Source organism: Microcebus murinus, chromosome X (genome assembly GCF_040939455.1).
Source record: "Microcebus murinus isolate Inina chromosome X, M.murinus_Inina_mat1.0, whole genome shotgun sequence".
Classification (NCBI taxonomy): Eukaryota; Metazoa; Chordata; class Mammalia; order Primates; family Cheirogaleidae; genus Microcebus; species Microcebus murinus.
In genome coordinates, this window is record NC_134136.1 from 42,859,215 (window position 1) to 42,876,592 (window position 17,378).

Genomic DNA, 17,378 nt, shown 5'->3' on the forward strand with positions numbered 1-17,378 from the left:
TGATGCCTCTTGGTCTAGTGGAACGATTTCTAGCCCCTTCAATGACACCTGTCCTGTTTGGGGGCAATACCCAGACGTGTGGTCCTGGAGAAAGCAGGAGATGCTTGCATGCGCATACAGACACACACACACGTACATACACAGAGGCTCAGAGGCACACACTGTGATAGTGGGGCATGGGAGAGCGAGGGAGAGAATTCCTAATGAGAGAAAGGGAAAGAAAAAGGATGACTGGGAAGCTAGGGGGGAGAGAGAGAGACACGGGGAGGTGAGAGGTAAAGTGGGTGAGAGGGAATCCTTCAGTGATATATATATATATATATATATATATATTTGCTGCCTATTCAATAAGTTTATTATCTGTATCTCAAAAATCCTCATAAAAAATTGCTGTTTGGTTTAGCTTTCAGAAGCCTGCTCCTGAGCTCTGAGGAAGCTTAGCTTCTTTTGAGATACCCGATCTTTCTTCTGGCAAGGGACATTTTGGGATGGTTCCATCTCTTCTTAACTTCTTTCTTGGGCTGCTTCTCATAGACTGGATTATGTCGTATAGCAGCATGGGCTTTCTTATACATCTCCTCTTTCATGTCTGGAGTAACTTTTTTTGTGTGTGTGTTGAGAGAACTGTTTCTTGCTAGCATCTTCATCTTCTTCCATTAGATAATGCATATAATCTGCAACATTCTGACCCTTGATGTTCTTCTGATATACTTCAGCATTAAATTCCTTGCTTTCAGAATTATAACCAGGGAATCGTTTGGTACTGTGAGGAATAGAAAAGCCTTCATCCACAGCTCCTTTCAGGGCCCCCAAAACTTTATTGCCAGTGGTAGTTCTGGCAAGGCCTGCATGTAAAAAGCATGTAAAAACACCAGGCTGGTTGTCAGTGCTTTCCACATTGTATTCATCTCCTGTCACTTCCACTTGGCCTTCATAGATCTTGTCCATACCAAACCTACTGAGAAGCCTGCGAGATAGCAGCAGACCAGTAAAATATGCTGCAGCATAATTTGTCAGGCCACCTTCACACCGTATTTTGGTAGTTTGTGTGCGTAAGCTGCACAGACTATCATATTCCCTTCTACACGGGCATAAGGAATCTGACAAATGATATCACTGTTAATTACATGAACTATCATTCTGTATTTGGGTGTGTTGTTCTTATTTTTATCTTGTATCACCAAACATTTCCAACCATAGTAATAAGTTTTACTCTCTTGTCGTCTTCTGAATTTCACTTGGTATCTCTTAAAGTAGGCCTTATTCTTGACAACTTTAACAAACCCCATCCTGCCGAATAGAGACAAGCTTTCGCGGCTCCACACTGACTCACAGGCTCAGCAGCCCCTTCACTGATAGTTTTGGCGTTTAGTCATTCACTGATATTTTGGGGGTCAAGTTGTGGAGGTGGCCAGGGAGGCTATGAAGCTGGCTGTACCAAGTCCCTCATGTTTACCTTGTCTTGTCTACAGAGCTGTGTCCTTGGACAGTGTGTTCTTTGCGCATGTGTGGGGCTTATTCCTCTCTGTAATATGTCCCAACACGGTGAAAGTAATTTGTCCAAGAGGATTTACACCCATTTAAGGGGGAAGACAATGCAACACTTTTGTCTCGTCCTTGTCCTCATCCTTGTCCAGCATAGCACACACGAGTCTGCAGAAACACACACACCTCTATGTGCTTTGCACGGCAAGCCTCCTGGTGGGAGATGTGCGGAGGTGGACCTGGGCTCTGTGAGACTAAAATGGGTGTCTTGAGGGTGGCACTTGGGTCTGGTGCTGTCTGACCTTGCCACGCCTGAGGCTCAGAGGGTTGCCAGAGTGAGAAGGGCCCGGTGGTCACGCCCGCTGTCAGGGGCTCAGTTTCTCATGACTCTTTTCTCCCTTGTGCAGTCCCGTGGGCCACTGGTCGCCCTGGACCTGGTTGTGAAGGTGGCCTTGGACTGTTCTGTGAGAGCTCCCAAGTCAGAATGTCTCCTGGCCGGTAGGGGCTGGGGTTGGAGCCAGCCCTGTGCCCAGTGTGGATCTTGGCCCTCATGGAGCCCCCAGTGTTCACGGTGTAGGTTGGGATTGGGTAGGTTTTGGTGCATTGCTAGGGGGACTGCAGGTGAACTCTTCCCTTATGAGGACGGCAGGTGAAGGGGATCAAAGTGAGGCCAGCCTCAGGGCAGTGGGATGGCTCCTGCTCCAAGTGGGCGAGATGGCGCCATCCGCCATGTTGGAGCCTGATTGGACAGTGGTTGGCGTTTTTTCCTCAGCCAAGGGCGGAGGGAGTGGACTTGGGGGAAGTGCAGGCAGGTATTTGTGGTGCAACAGTGCCACCCAGAGGAACTTGTTTGGCGCTCCTGCAAAGCCTGGCCTGGGGTTTCCTGAGGTAGTGTGGCTTGCGTGTGCAGTCGGGGTCCAGCAGGGACAGGGGACGGGACCCCGGACAGATCAGAGCTCTTTGGAGGCCTCGGGAAAGAGTGGCCCATGGCAGGTGGGGCTGTGGAAGCACCAGGGACAGGCGGCAGGCCGAGGTGGACAGCCAGCCGCCTGGCGGGTCTGTACAGGAAGTCTGCGCTGTGCAGCCTGGTGGCGGCCATGTCTGGGCGGGACTAGTGGGAGCCTGCACCGGGGAGCTTGGGCTCAGGGCTGCAAAACTTGGAACCTTTAGGACCTAACATGGCGGCCTGTAGACTCTTATCTCCATGATGGGAACCTTATATTTTGTAACTTTACCCTTAATGGAAAATCTGTACCTTGTAAAAGAAAAACAAAGCAATTAACTTGATTGCCTTCCCTGCCCAGCTGTATGTAGTTAAAATTTTACTATACTCACTTAATCTATAGAAGAATGTACTCTGAGTTAACTGATGCTATCTGCTTCTGTAAACCGGCTTGCTTAAAGATTGTTATTGGAAATGGTGGTCCAAGTCTGGTTCTGGACCCCACAGCTATAGAAAATATGACACAATAATGTTCCAACTTGAGTGCCTAAGGTCACGTAACCTCTAACTTAGAATAGTACCAAATTTCCCTGCTTTTTCGTGTTAGCACTACTCTCTGTGCCTGCATCTTTGCAGGGCAGAAGTAGTCGCTGGCCAGCTAATAAAGACTCACAATTTGCCTCAATTTGGTTTTAAGGTGGTCTTTCTTGCACTCCGTACCATAACATTTGGAGGCCCCAGCGAGATTGCTCTGTTACAGGGCACCTGATGACCACTGGTGCTTGGAGACGTGGTGCGGGGTCGAGTGCCTAAACCAGGGGAGAGCTCCTGAGAAAAAGTTTTTCTCAGCCTCAGGGAGGGCCACACCACGTACAGGTCAATGATGTCTCAAAAGCTCCTAAAAACTTCGGGATGAGTCTTCTGCTTCTGCTCACTGCTGAGTTCTTTTCTGATCTGTTCTACTGTCTGTGGGCCCTTCTGAGTACCTGTGGGAGACTGGATGCAGCTAAACTTCCAGGGTCCAGTTCCAAGAGTTGAGATGTTTCCTGGAACTCCTTGTTTTGGTCTGTGGGCCCCTTGTCACCTTTGGGAGGCTGGACACAGCTGAACTCCCAGGGTCCAGTTCCTGATTTTCCTGATTTCTGATTTTCTCTCAGCTTCTTTTCATTCTGATCTTTGCCCTCTTTTGTTCGTTGGGCCTGTCTTAAAGGATCCATGACTTTCAATTTGCCTGTTGTTGTAGGGATTGTCTTAACTGCTTTAGTAAACAGGAGGGCTTGAGATGGTTCCTGCCTCACCAGGCAGCCTGTGACACCTGCAGTCCCTTCTGCTCTTACATTTTCTTGTTATTTCGGTTTTGTGCTGCAGTCAGATGACCAGGCCGCCTTACTATCTCACTGCCAGCGTGTGTGGTTTGCTGGCCCTGTTGTTGGGCTTTAAGCTTTATTCAGTGTCCCTGGAGTGGCTCTCTAACATCTGTCCCAATCACTGTCTTTCCTGTTGCGCCTTAAGTCACAATTGTATTGGTGGATGTGAAGAATAAGTGATATCGGCCAATTGTCTTGTTTTCAGTTTGTGCCTGTGTTTGCACATGTTGTGGAGCCGTGTTTTCATGTCCTCTTGTCAAAATAGACCAAGTCCACGTCTTGTGTTGCTTGTTCACCAATTGAATGTTTTTGAAAAATTTTCTGGATTTCCAATGACGGGTCAGACTCATTCACTGTTAACGGTTTTGATTTACAGAAATTTTGTGAGCAAGAGTAGCCCACCTTTGGTGTGGGTTGACCCCCGGAGGGCAGCACCCAAGTCACCCTCACCAACTGAGTATGGGCTGTGATTTTTGGGAACCCAGGGCACCCAGACCGTAACTATATGCATATGTATTATGTTGTATAAAAAATATTATGTGGCAAATTTTTGTCCTAAAAACTGGTTATTTAAGGAAAAAAGTATAGGACAAAGCAAAAAGTTTATGTATGTCATGAAAGGTCTAAGTAAGATACAATAAGGTTTATAAAAGATAAATTTAGGCCGGGCGCTGTGGCTCACGCCTGTAATCCTAGCTCTTGGGAGGCCGAGGCGGGCGGATTGCTCAAGGTCAGGAGTTCAAAACCAGCCTGAGCAAGAGCGAGACCCCGTCTCTACTATAAATAGAAATAAATTAATTGGCCAACTGATATATATATAAAAAAAAAATTAGCCGGGCATGGTGGCGCATGCCTGTAGTCCCAGCTACCCGGGAGGCTGAGGCAGAAGGATCACTCGAGCCCAGGAGTTTGAGGTTGCTGTGAGCTAGGCTGACGCCACGGCACTCACTCTAGCCTGGGCAACAAAGCGAGACTCTGTCTCAAAAAAAAAAAAAAAAAAGATAAATTTATTTTAAAACAATTGTATGTGCTCAGATTGAGTATAATTAAATGGAAAGTATTTGTGTCTTTCTAAAGATTGATCTTTGATATTAAAAATACACCAACACAGGCTGGGTGTGGTGGCTCACGCCTATAATCCTGGCACTCTGGGAGGCCGAGGCGGGCGGATTGCTCGAGGTCAGGAGTTCGAAACCAGCCTGAGCAAGAACGAGACCCCGTCTACTATAAATAGAAAGAAATTAATTGGCCAACTAATATATATAGAAAAAAAAATTAGCCGGGCATGGTGGTGCATGCCTGTAGTTCCAGCTACTTGGGAGGCTGAGGCAGGAGGATTACTTGAGCCCAGGAGTTTGAGGTTGCTGTGAGCCAGGCTGACGCCATGGCACTCACTCTAGCCTGGGCAACAAAGTGAGACTCTGTCTCAAAAAAAAAAATACACTAATACAAAATTGAAAATTCAGTTTCCTATGTTAAAACAACAAAGTTTTCTTAAAGTATTAATCTGCTCTTAGTAAAATTACAAGAGGTTTTGATTTTTAAATCTGAAATCTGTTTCTCTAAAAGCCTCAGGGATTAATATCTCTTCTGGAGACTATTTTTCTTTACCCACCAGCCAACTTGGGAGGACTGTCAACAGCTTCTTCAGACTCTTTTACTTCTGAGGAAAGGGAATGTATCTGAAGGGAGGCTGTAAAGACCATCCCTGGCCCTGGCGGGCAACCCACTACAGACCCAGGATGCGTACAACATGTTTTCCCTTCCATGCATCTGGACTGGGATCCTAATGAGGAGCAAGGTAAGGAGGCTCTTGATCGGTATCGCCAGACTCAATTCGGGGGGCATATGGGCTGCAGCTAAAAAGCCAACTAATCTATCTAAGGTAAGCGAAACAGTTCAGGGACTTAATGAGTCCCTGGCGGCATTTTTAGAACGCCTCTTTGAAGCTTATCGCCTGTATACCCCCATAGACCCAGAGGCACCAGAAAATAGACGTGCCATTAACAGTGCCTTTGCCACTCAGTCGGCCCCAGATATTAGGTGAAAGCTGCAGAAATTAGAAGGATTTGAGGGAAAAATGCTGTCTGAGTTAGTAGAAATTACCCAGAAGATTTATAACAACAGAGAGGATCCTGGGACTGCCCAGTCTAAAAGGACGGCCAAAATTCTCATATCCACTATGGTGAAACAAAAAAAATATAAAACTGAAAAAGGCAAGAGGCCCAACAGATCATATTGGGATATCAGAAGGAGTAAGGCCAGCTTAGGCCATGACCAGTGTGCCTACTGCAAAGGATATGATCACTGGAAAAATAAATGTCCTCATAGAAAGCAGGAGGTGGCTAAGCTTGTACCAGTCCTTATGGAAGACGCAGACTGACAGGGCTGGGGCTCCCTCCCAATAAGACCCCAGGAGCCCAAGGTAACTCTAAACATGTGGCCCATTGCTACGGCGTCCTGGCAAAGGAAGCCTCCAAGGTCACTTTGGGGCAGGACTTGTGTATAATTGCCCCCCACTCGGTAGAGGCTCTACTAAAAAGCCTGCCTAAAAGATGGCTTTCCAACTTGCGTTATAACCCAGTACCAAGTGCTGTTGCTAGGTTCCCCCAGGATTCACTTCTTAAAGACAGCCTCCTTTAACCCTGCCACCCTGCTTCCAGATGACGTGTCGTCAGAGCCACTGCATAACTGCCATGAGATACTGGAGTCCCTTACTAACCTAAGGACAGATCTCACTGATCATCTCAAGCCATACTGTACATGGACGGTAGCAGCTACATGTCTGAAGGTGTTAGGTATGCAAGGGCGGCTGTAGTAACTGCTAACTGGGTTATTTGGGCACAAGCCTTGGGGCATGGGACCTCAGCCCAAAAGGTGGAATTCATAACCCTAACCCAAGCCCCCAGGTGGGGAAAAAATAAGACTGTCAACATCTACACAGACAGTAGATACGCATTTGCAACAGCACATGTACGTGGGGTACTCTACCAAGAGTGGGGCCTCTTAACCTCAGGGGGCAAGGAGATAAAAAATAAACTGCTCTATTAGAGGCCATCTGGTTACCAAAAAAGGTGGCCATCATCCATTGCAAGGGACATCAAACTACTGACTCCCCTGTGGCAAGAGGAAATGCTTTTGTCGGCACGACAGCTAAGGAAGTCGCACAAAAACCAGTGGGGCCTCTCCAGATTCTCCCTGTTCTGCCAGAACGACTCCTGCCAAATTCTCTGAGCTACACTGAAGAAGAGGTTAAAATAGGAAAAGCCCTAAAAACTAGAACTGATTCAGAAGGTTGGAAAATCCTTCCGGACAATAGGGTCTTAGTCCGTGAGCACCTGGGATGAGACCTAATCAGACAAATACATCAGAGCACCCACCTTGGCAGCACCAAGTTGGCTGAACTTCTCCAGAGGGACTATTACATTCCCCGGCTCCACCAGATGGCCGAGCAGGTAACAAGAAGATATCTTGCCTGTGGACAAGTCAACCCAGGTAAAGTGACTAATCCTTCCCACGGAACCAGATTAAGGGGACAAGCCCTGGGAGAACAGTGGGAAGTGGATTTTACAGAAGTTAAACCAGGCAAATAATGGGTACTGTTACTTGCTTGTATTTGTTGACACTTTTTTGGATGGGCAGAAGCTTTTCCTACAAAGTCTGAGACAGCACAGGTAGTTGTAAAGAAGTTAGTGACTGAAATTGTCCCCAGATTTGGCCTCCCGCTAACATTGGGGTCCGACAATGGCCCGGCGTTTATCGCTAAGACAACTCAATTGTTAGCTGAGATATTGGAACTTAAGTGGAAGCTACACTGTGCTTATAGACCCCAGAGTTCAGGGCAAGTAGAAAGAATGAATAGGACTTTAAAGGAAACGTTAAGTAAATTAAGGATAGAGACTGGCGAAGACTGGGTGAGCCTCCTCTCCTTTGCTTTGTTGCGACCCAGATGTATTCCTTATGTTAAATGTGTAACCCCATATGAAGTTATGTTTGGTCATCCGCCTGGCTAATCCCCAAGCTAGGGGAAGACAAACTGGGGGAATTAGATAACTTTTCCCGTCTTAAGTCATTACAAGCTTTAAAGTTTGGTGCCAAGAAAACCCAAGATCTTGTAAAAGCAGGCGTCCTCAAACTATGGCCCGTGGGCCACATGTAGGTGTTTCTGCCCGTTTGTTTTTTTTACTTCAAAATAAGATATATGCAGTGTGCATAGGAATTCGTTCATATTTTTTTTAAACTATAGTCGGGCCCTCCAATGGTCTGAGGGACAGTGAACTGGCCCCGTTTAAAAAGTTTGAGGACCCCTGTTGTAAAGGCTGCTCAACCTGGACCAACTAATCTTCCTCCTGAAAAAGCCTCATTCAAGGTGCAGCCTGGAGACGTTGTCTGGGTAAAGAAACTGCAACCAGCTACCTTAGAAGCCAGGTGGAATGGATCCCTAAAAGTTGCTGGAAAGCATCACTGGAACCACCACACGCACATCAAAAATAGCCTCTCCAAAATACGGAATAGACTTGAGAGAAAGAGAGGAACAGCGTAAAGATAGCAATAACTGCCATGAAAACCTTTTCTCCTGGTCCCTTGGTTGAATACACTTCTGTCGGCTCTGGCAGGGCCATTAATTTTCTTCCTATTGTATTGGCCTTGCTAGTTGGCGCCTGTATTCTAAACTGTCTATCTTACGTAAGACAACGAATTCAGAGTGTAAAATTGATGGTGCTTTGCACCCATTATCATCACATTTGTAATGATGAATCAAGGATTTGATTTCTGCTGAAAACCAGTGGGGAATGTTAAGGCCTAACATGGCTGCCTGTAGACTCTTGTCTCCATGATGGGAACCTTGTACTTTGTAACTTTACCATTAATAGAAAATCTGTACCTTGTAAAAGAAAAAACAAAGCAATTAACTTGATTCCCTTCCCTGCCAAACCTGCATGTAGCTAAAATTTTACTATGCTTACTTAATCTATAGAAGAATGTACTCTGAGTTAACTGATGTGATCTGCTTCTGTAAACCGCTTGCTTAACCACTTCGGTACGAGCACCGACTTTAGCCGACAGCCTTGATATGACCGAGCGTCGACTTTAGTCGACAGCCAAAAGCTTTTACTTTCATAGCTTTTATTAGAATTAATTCTAATTTTTCTTTTATCAAAATAAAATTGTGAACATTTAAAAATAACATAATAAAAACATATATGTATATGTTACCTATTCTGATTTACATTACAAGTAAAGCTGCCTATAAAGTAAAATAAGCTTTCAGTGCTTTAAAGCTTTCCTCATCACACAAGAGCAAAACAGACTATGAGTGCCGGCTATGGGCAAGGTTTCGCAGCCGGTGAGTACCATACCAAAGTGGTTAAAGATGGTTATCAGACCAGGTGATCTGAGACTGTTCCTGGACCCCACAGCTAAGGAAAGTATGATGCAATAATGTTCCAACTTGTATGCCTATGGTCACGTGACCTGCAACGTAAAATAGAATAAAATCTCCCCGCTTTTCCTGCTTAGCACTGCTCTCTGTACCTGCATCTTTGCAAGCCAGGAATACTGGCTGGCCAGTTAATAAAGACTCAATTTGGCTCAATTCGGTCATTAGGTGGTCTTTCTAGCACTCCGTACCATAAGAGGGACACAGGGCTGTGGACAGCTTGCCCGGTGCCCCTGCCCTTAGTAGCAAGGGATGGTACGGACTAGGCGGCCCCTTGTGCATAGTGCAGCCTGTGAAGGACTACTCCCAGCCCAAGGTTTCACCAGCTGTTGGTGGCTGTGGTGGCCAGGGCTGAGACATTCCTTTTCAGGCCGGGGAAGAAGGCAGATGGGGATCTTTGCTCTGTCATCAGGAGAGAACAAATGGCTACGGTGGCAAGCTTTGCACAAGGGAGGCTCTGGATTTCCATGGTGTAGGAAAGGAGTCCCGCTGGGCCTGCTGAAGGAAAGGAAGCCAAGAGCGTCCAGAAGGACGGAGCCTTTGGGTTTGGCCCAGCGAGGGACTGCTGCATGGCAGAAGGCACAGGCAGGGCAGGCTCAGGCACCATAGCGAATGGTGGTGGGCCCTGGCGCCTCTGCCTTGGTGTTGCTCTGTGTCCCCTCCCATGGGCCTCGGGGACAGCATCAGGCGGTACCAACCTTGGCTTGCAGGGCCAGAGCTTGGAGGACGTATCCCCTGGCAGGACCCATCTGGAAAGGCAGAGGCCTGGGCCACTGGGGCGTGTTTTCCTGCGGGCCTGAGATCTTTAAGAAGGAGTCTGGCAAGGGAAGTGAGGAGCCTAAGCCAGTGTCCCTCAGCCCCGCCTTGCCTTGCAGAATGGAAGTGTGGCAGGGGACCAAGGGACCCTCCCGAGGTCATAGGTGGGAGGTCTTGTTTCTCAAGGGAGGAGGGTAATGAAGGTAGAGCGAGGTGTTGGGCCTCTGGGGGCTGACTGCTGAGGAGCAGAGCGTCTTCTCGGCAGTGACAAAAGGAGAAAAGATCCGCCAGGCGAGTCCTCCCTTCCCGCCTCCTGTAGGCAGAGAGGTAGGCGCCAAGACAGACATTGTGCTTGTCTGTGCCCGAGTCCAGGTGGACTGCCATGAAACCCGACAGGCACAGTTTGGCTCTGGTGCATGGGCCTGACATCCTGGGACCAAGAGGACAGCATCAGAGTTTGACTTCATTGGCCCTGGCTTTGGGGATCTGGGAGGAACTCTTCAGGGGGTCGGAAGTAGCGGAGGCAGCAGCAGCCATTTGTGGAGGTGGCAGCCTGGGGCTTGGGCTCCATTATGTTTGCGTTGACGCCTCTTGGTCTAGTGGAACTATTTCTAACCTCTTCCATGAAACCTGTCCTGTGTTGGGGGCAATACCTAGACGAGTAGTCCTGGAGAGAGTAGGAGGTGCTCGCAGGCCCACACAGACACACAAACACACCCCACAGGCTGATATGCACACACGGTGTGAGTGGGGTATGGGGGAGAGAGAGAGAATTCCTAATGAGAGAGAAAGAAAAAGGATGACTGGGAAGATAGGCAGAGAGAGAGAGACATGGTAAGGGGAGACGGAAAGTGAGTTTGATGCAATTCTTCACTGACATTTTTTCGGGTCAAGTTGGGGAAGTGGAGAGGGAGGCCATGAGGGAAGCTGTACCGAGTCCCTCCTGTTTCCCTTGTCTCGTCTACAGAGCTGTGCTCCTGGAGATGTGATCTTTGTGCACATGTAGGGGTTATTCCTCTCTATAATATTCCCTGACATGGTCAATTTTTCTGCAAGAATGTACACCCATTTAGGGGGAAGATGATGCAACACTTCTGCCTTGTCCTGGTCTGGCATAACACACACAAGTCCGCAGAAGCACCCACACCTCTATGTGCTTTGCATGACAGGCCTCCTGGTGGGAGACATGTGTAGGTGGACCTGGGTTCCCCGTGAGGAAAACGGGTGTCTTAGGGGTGGCACCCGGGTCTGGTGTTGTCTGACGTTGCCACCCCTGAGACCAAGAGAGTTTCCAGAGTGAGAAGGGTCCGGTGGTCATGCCCGCTGTCAGGGGCTCACAGTTTCTTGAGACTCTTTTTTTTTTTTTTTTTTTTGAGACAGAGTCTCACTTTGTTGCCCAGGCTAGAGTGAGTGCCGTGGCGTTAGCCTAGCTCACAGCAACCTCAATCTCCTGGGCTTGAGTGATCCTTCTGCCTCAGCCTCCCGAGTAGCTGGGACTACAGGCATGCGCCACCATGCCCGGCTAATTTTTTATATATATGTCAGTTGGCCAATTAATTTCTTTCTATTTATAGTAGAGACGGGGTCTCGCTCTTGCTCAGGCTGGTTTTGAACTCCTGACCTTGAGCAATCCGCCCGCCTCGGCCTCCCAAGAGCTAGGATTACAGGCGTGAGCCACAGCGCCCGGCCTCTTGAGACTCTTTACTCCCCTGCACGGTCCCGTGGTCGCCCTCGACCTGGTGGTGAAAGTGGCCTTGGACTGACCTGTGAGAGCTCCCACATCAGAATGTCTCCTGGCCAGCAGGGGCTGGGGTTGGGACCAGCCCTGTACCCAGTGTGGATCTTGGCCCTCAGGCTGCCCCCAGTGGTCACGGCATAGGTGAACATTGGGTAGGTTCCGGTGTGTTGCTAGGGGGCTGTAGGTTGATGCTTCCTTTTTGGTCAGGAATTCAGGCAAAGGGGGCCTAAGTGAGGCCAGATTCAGGGCAGTGGGACGGCTCCTCCTCCACATGGGCGAGATGGCACCATCCGCCATGTTGGAGCCAGATTGGACAGTGGTTGGCGTTTTTTTTCTTTGCCGAGGGCGGAGGGAGTGGACCTGGGGGAAGTGCAGATAGGCATTTGTGGTGCAACAGTGCCATCCAGAGGAACTAGTTTTGGCGCTCCCGCGAAGGCAGGCCTGGGGTTTCCTGGGGAGGAGGGGCTTGGGAGTGCAGTCGGGGTCCAGCAGGGACAGGGGACGGGACCCCCGACAGATCAGAGCTCTCTGGAGGCCTCTGGGAATGGTGGCCCATGGCGTGTTGGGCTGTGAAGTCACTACAGCCAGGCGGCATGCCGAGGTGGACAGCCATCCGCCTGGCGGGCTGTACAGGAAGTCCCTGCTGAGGAGCCTGGTGGCGGCCATGTCTGGGCGGGACTAGCGGGAGCCTGCACTGAGGATCCGGGTATCTGGGCTGCAAGCTCGGGACCCAGGGCTGTGGGCAGTTTGTCAGGTGCCCTTTCCCTTAGGAGCAAGGGGCGGTCTGGCCTAGGTGGCCCCTTGTTCATGGTGCACCCCTGTGAAGGACTGTTCCCACCCCAGGATTTCACCAGCCCGTTGGCTGCCTTGGTGGTTAGGGCTGGGGCTTTCCTTTTCAGGCCCCGGAAGAAGGCAGATGGGCGGCCCAGACCCAGGCCAGGCCTTATGGTATGCCGAGGGGCCTTGTACCCAGGCTGGCCTTCAGGCGACCACTGATACAAAGCCAGTCCCAAGCCACTTGCCCTGTGGTGCCACCCTGTTCTCTCTCCCTGTCGTGTGGATATCCTGAGCCTGCGGCCATTGTCTTGGAGCTGTGCCCATCCCCCAGTGGTCATCTGTGGCTCGGGGCCTTGCATGGTCCGCGCTTGTGTGCTCTGGGGGTACGCGGGTCTCTGCTCTCTCATCAGGAGAGGCCAAATGGCTATGGCAGCAAGCTTTGGACAAGGGAGGCTCTGAGTTTCCACAGGGCAGGAAGAGCAGCCCACTGCGCCTGCTGAAGCGTAGGAAGCCAAGAGAGGGTTATTGCTCTCTTATCATATGTGCCGACACTGTGCAAGTAATTTGTCCACGAGGATGGACAGCCATTTAGGGGGAAGACAATGCAACACTTCTGCCCTCGTTCTGGTCCCCATCCTCATCCTCATCCTAATTTCAGGTAGCACACAGGAGTCCCCAGGAGAATGCACACCTCTACATGCTTTGCACGGCAAGCCTCCAGGTGGGAGACATGCAGAGGTGGACCTGGGCTCCCCGTGAGGAAAACGGGTGTCTTGGGGATGGCACCTGGGTCTAGTGCTGTCTGACCTCGCCATGCCTGAGGCCCTGGGGGTTTCCAGAGTGAGAAGGGCCCGGTGCTCATGCCTGCTGTCAGGGACTCACAGTTTCTTGTGACTCTTTGCTCCACTGCACAGGCCCGTGGGACACTGGTCGCCGAAGACCAGGTTGTGAAGATGGCGTTGGACTGACCTGTGGGAGTGCCCACGTCAAAATGTGTCATGGGCGACAGGGGCTGGGGTTGGGACCAGCTCTGTGCCCAGTGTGGATCTTGACTCTGAGACAGCCCCAGTGGTCATGGCTTAGGTTGGCATTGGGTAGGTTCTGGTACGTTGCTAGGGGGGCTGTAGGTTGACGCTTCACTTTTGGTCAAGAATGCAGGTGAAGGGGGCCAAAGTGAGGCCAGATTCAGGGCAGTGGGATGGCTCCTCCTCCACATGGCTCCTCCTCCGCCATGTTGGAGCCAGATTGGACAGTGGTTGGCGTTTTTTTCTTTGCCGAGGGCGGAGGGAGTGGACCTGGGGGAAGTGCAGATAGGCATTTGTGGTGCAACAGTGCCATCCAGAGGAACTAGTTTTGGCGCTCCCGCGAAGGCAGGCCTGGGGTTTCCTGGGGAGGAGGGGCTTGGGAGTGCAGTCGGGGTCCAGCAGGGACAGGGGACGGGACCCCCGACAGATCAGAGCTCTCTGGAGGCCTCTGGGAATGGTGGCCCATGGCGTGTTGGGCTGTGAAGTCACTACAGCCAGGCGGCATGCCGAGGTGGACAGCCATCCGCCTGGTGGGCTGTACAGGAAGTCCCTGCTGAGGAGCCTGGTGGCGGCCATGTCTGGGCGGGACTAGCGAGAGCCTGCACTGGGGATCCGGGGCTCAGGGGTACAAGCTCGGGACCCAGGGCTGTGGGCAGTTTGTCAGGTGCCCTTTCCCTTAGGAGCAAAGAGTGGTAGGGCCTAGGTGGCCCTTTGTCCATGGTACACCCGTGTGAAGGACTGCTCCCAGCCCAAGGTTTCACCAGCCATTGGCGGCCATGGCAGCCAGGGCTGAGACGTTCCTTCTCAGGCCAGGGAAGAAGGCCCATGGGCAGGCCAGGCCCTGGTTAGGCCCGGTTTCATGTGGCTGGGCCCCGTACCGGAGCTGGCCTTTGAGGTGACCATTGATGCAAAGCAGCCCCAAGCCACTTGCCCTGTGGTGCCACCCTGCTCCCTCTCCCTGTCGTGTGCATGTCCCAAGCCAGCGGCCATTGTCTTGGAGCTGTGCCCGTCCCTCAGTGGACATCTGTGGCTCGGGGCCTTGCACTGTGTGCTCTGGGGGTACTCGGGTCTTTGCTCTGTCATTAATAGAGGACAAGTGGCTACGGCGGCAAGCTTTGGACAAGGGAAGTTCTGGGTTTCCACAGGGCAGAAGGGAGTCCCGCTGGGCCTGCTGAAGGAAAGGAAGCCGAGAGCGTGCTGAAGGAAAGGAAGCCGAGAGCGTCCAGAAGGACGGAGCCGTTGGGTTTGGCCCGACGAGTGACTTCTGTGTGGCACTTGGCATAGGCAAGGCAGGCTCAGGCAGCATAGCAAATGGTGGTGGGCCCTGGTGCCTCTGCCCTGGTGCCGCTCTGCGTCCCCTCCCGTAGGCCTCAGGGGCGACATGCGGCTGGGCCCACCTTGGCTTGTGGGGCCAGATCTTGGAAGACGTATCCCCTGGCAGGACCCATCTGGAAAGGCAGAGGCACGGCCCACTTTGGCGTGTTTTCCCACGCACCCTGGAGATCTTTGAGAAGGGGTCTTGCAAGGGAAGTGAGGCACCTGTCTAAGCTGGTGTCCCTCAGCCCCGCCTTGACTTGCAGAATTGAATTGTGGCAGGGGACCAGGGGACCCTCCTGAGGTCACAGGTGAGAGGTCTTGATTCTCAAGGGAGGAGGGCAATGAAGGTAGAGTGAGGTGTTGGGCCTCTGAGGGCTGACTACTGAGGAGCAGGGCATCTTCTCAGCAGTGACAAAAGGAGAAAAGATCCCCAAGGCAAGTCTTGCCTTCCGGCCTACTCTAAACAAGAGAGGTAGCTGCCAAGACGTGTGCTTCTCTGTGCCCGAGTCCAGGTGGACTGCCACGAAACCCGACAGGCACAGTTTGGCTGTGGCGCATGGGCCAGATATCCCGGGACCAAGAGGATAGCGTCCAAGTGTGACTTGGTTGGCCCTGGCTTTGGGGATCTGAGAGGGGCTCTTCAGGGGGTCGCTGGTGTTGGAGGCAGCAGCAGCCATCTGTGAAGGTGGCGGCCTGGGGCTTCGGCTCCATTATGTTTGCGTTGACGCCACTGGGTCTAGTGGAACGATTTCTAATCACTTCCATGAAACCTGTTCTGTTTTGGGGGCAATACGTAGACGAGTGGTCCTGTAGGACACTGCAGCAGGAAGTGCTTGCACGCCCACACACAGACACTTACACACACACACACACTCACAGCACAGGCTAATAGGCACACACGGTGCAAGTGAGGCATGGGAGAGAGGGAGAATTCCTAATGAGAGAGAGAGAGAAAGAAAAAGGATGACTGGGAAGATAGGCAGAGAGAGACAGAGAGACATGGGGAGGGCAGAGGGAAAGTGAATGAGAGGGAATCTTTTACTGTATTTTTTGGGTCAAGTTGGGGAGGTGGACAGGGAGGCCGTGAGGGTAGCTGTACCGAGTCCCTCCTGTTTTCCTTTTGTCATCTACAGAGCTGTGGTCCTGGATGGTGTGATCTTTGCGCACGTGTGGGGGTTATTCCTCTCTGTAATATGCCCCAACACAGTCAATTTTTCCATGAGGATGGACACCATTCAGGGGGAAGATGATGGAACACTTCTGCCTCCTTTTGGTCTGGCTTAGCACACACAAGTCCGCAGAAGCACCCACACCTCTACGTGCTTTGCATGGCAAGCCTCCTGGTGGGAGACGTGTGGATGTGGACCTGGGCTCCGCACAACAAAAATCCATGTCTTAGAGGTGGCACTTGGGTCTAGTGCTGTCTGACCTCCCCATGCCTTAGGCCCTGAGGGATTCCAGAGTGAGAAGTGCCAGGTGCTCATACCCACTGTCATGGGCTCACAGTTTCTCAAGACTCTTTGCTCTCCTCTGCAGTCCCATGGGACACTGGTCGCCTTAGACCTGGTGGAGAAGGTGGCCTTGGAGTGACCTGTGAGAGCTCCTAGGTCAGAATGTCTCCTGGCCGGCAGGGGATGTGGTTGGGCCTAGCCCTGTGCCCATTGTGGATCTTGGCTCCCTCACACAGCGCCAAGTATTCGTGGTTTAGGTTGGGATTGGGTGGGTTCCGGTGTGTTGCTAGGGGGACTGCAGGTAGACTCTTCCCTTCTGGTGAGGAAGGCAGGTAAAGGGGACCACAATGAGGCCAGTTTCAGGGCAGAGGGATGGCTCCACCTCCACATGGGCAAGAACCTGCTATCCGCCATGTTGGAACCAGATTGGACAGTGGTTGGCGTTTTTTCCTCAGCCAAGGGCGGAGGGAGTGGACCTGGGGAAGGGCAGGCGGGCATTTGTGGTGCAACAGTGCCATCCAGAGGAACTTGTTTGGCGCTCCCGCGAAGCCAGGCCTGGGGTTTCCTGGGGAGGAGTGGCTTGGGAGTGCAGTGGGGGTCCAGTATGGACAGGGGGTAGAACCGGGGCTGATCAGAGCTCTCTGGAGGCCTGGGGGAAGGGTGGCCGGTAGTGGGTGGGGCTGTGGAAGCACCAGGGTCAGGCGGCAGGCTCAGGTGCACAGCCAGCTGGCTAGCGGGCCTGTACAGGAAGTCCAGGCTGCGGAGTCTAGTGGCGGCCATGTCTGGGCGGGACTAGCAGGAGCCTGCACTGGGGAGCCAGGGCTCAGGGCTGCAATCTGGGGACCCAGGGCTGTGGGCAGCTTGCCTGGTGCCCTTTCCCTTAGGAGCAAGGAGTGGTACGGCCTAGGTGGCCCCTTGTCCTTGGTGCACCAGTGTGAAGGATTGCTTGCAGCCCAGGGTTTCACCAGCCATTGGCGGCCCTGGTGGCCAGGGCTGAGACATTCCTTCTCTGGCCAAGGAAGAAGGCAGATGGGCAGTCCAGGCCCTGGCTAGGTACTATGTCATGGGGTGGGGCCCCG

At 51.7% G+C, this 17,378-nt stretch overlaps 1 pseudogene; it reads right to left on the bottom strand.

The window, feature by feature from the left end:
• Positions 1-260: 260 nt before the first annotated feature.
• Positions 261-4,684, bottom strand: LOC109730303 (large ribosomal subunit protein uL18 pseudogene; annotated as a pseudogene).
• Between the last annotated feature and the right edge of the window lie 12,694 nt (positions 4,685-17,378).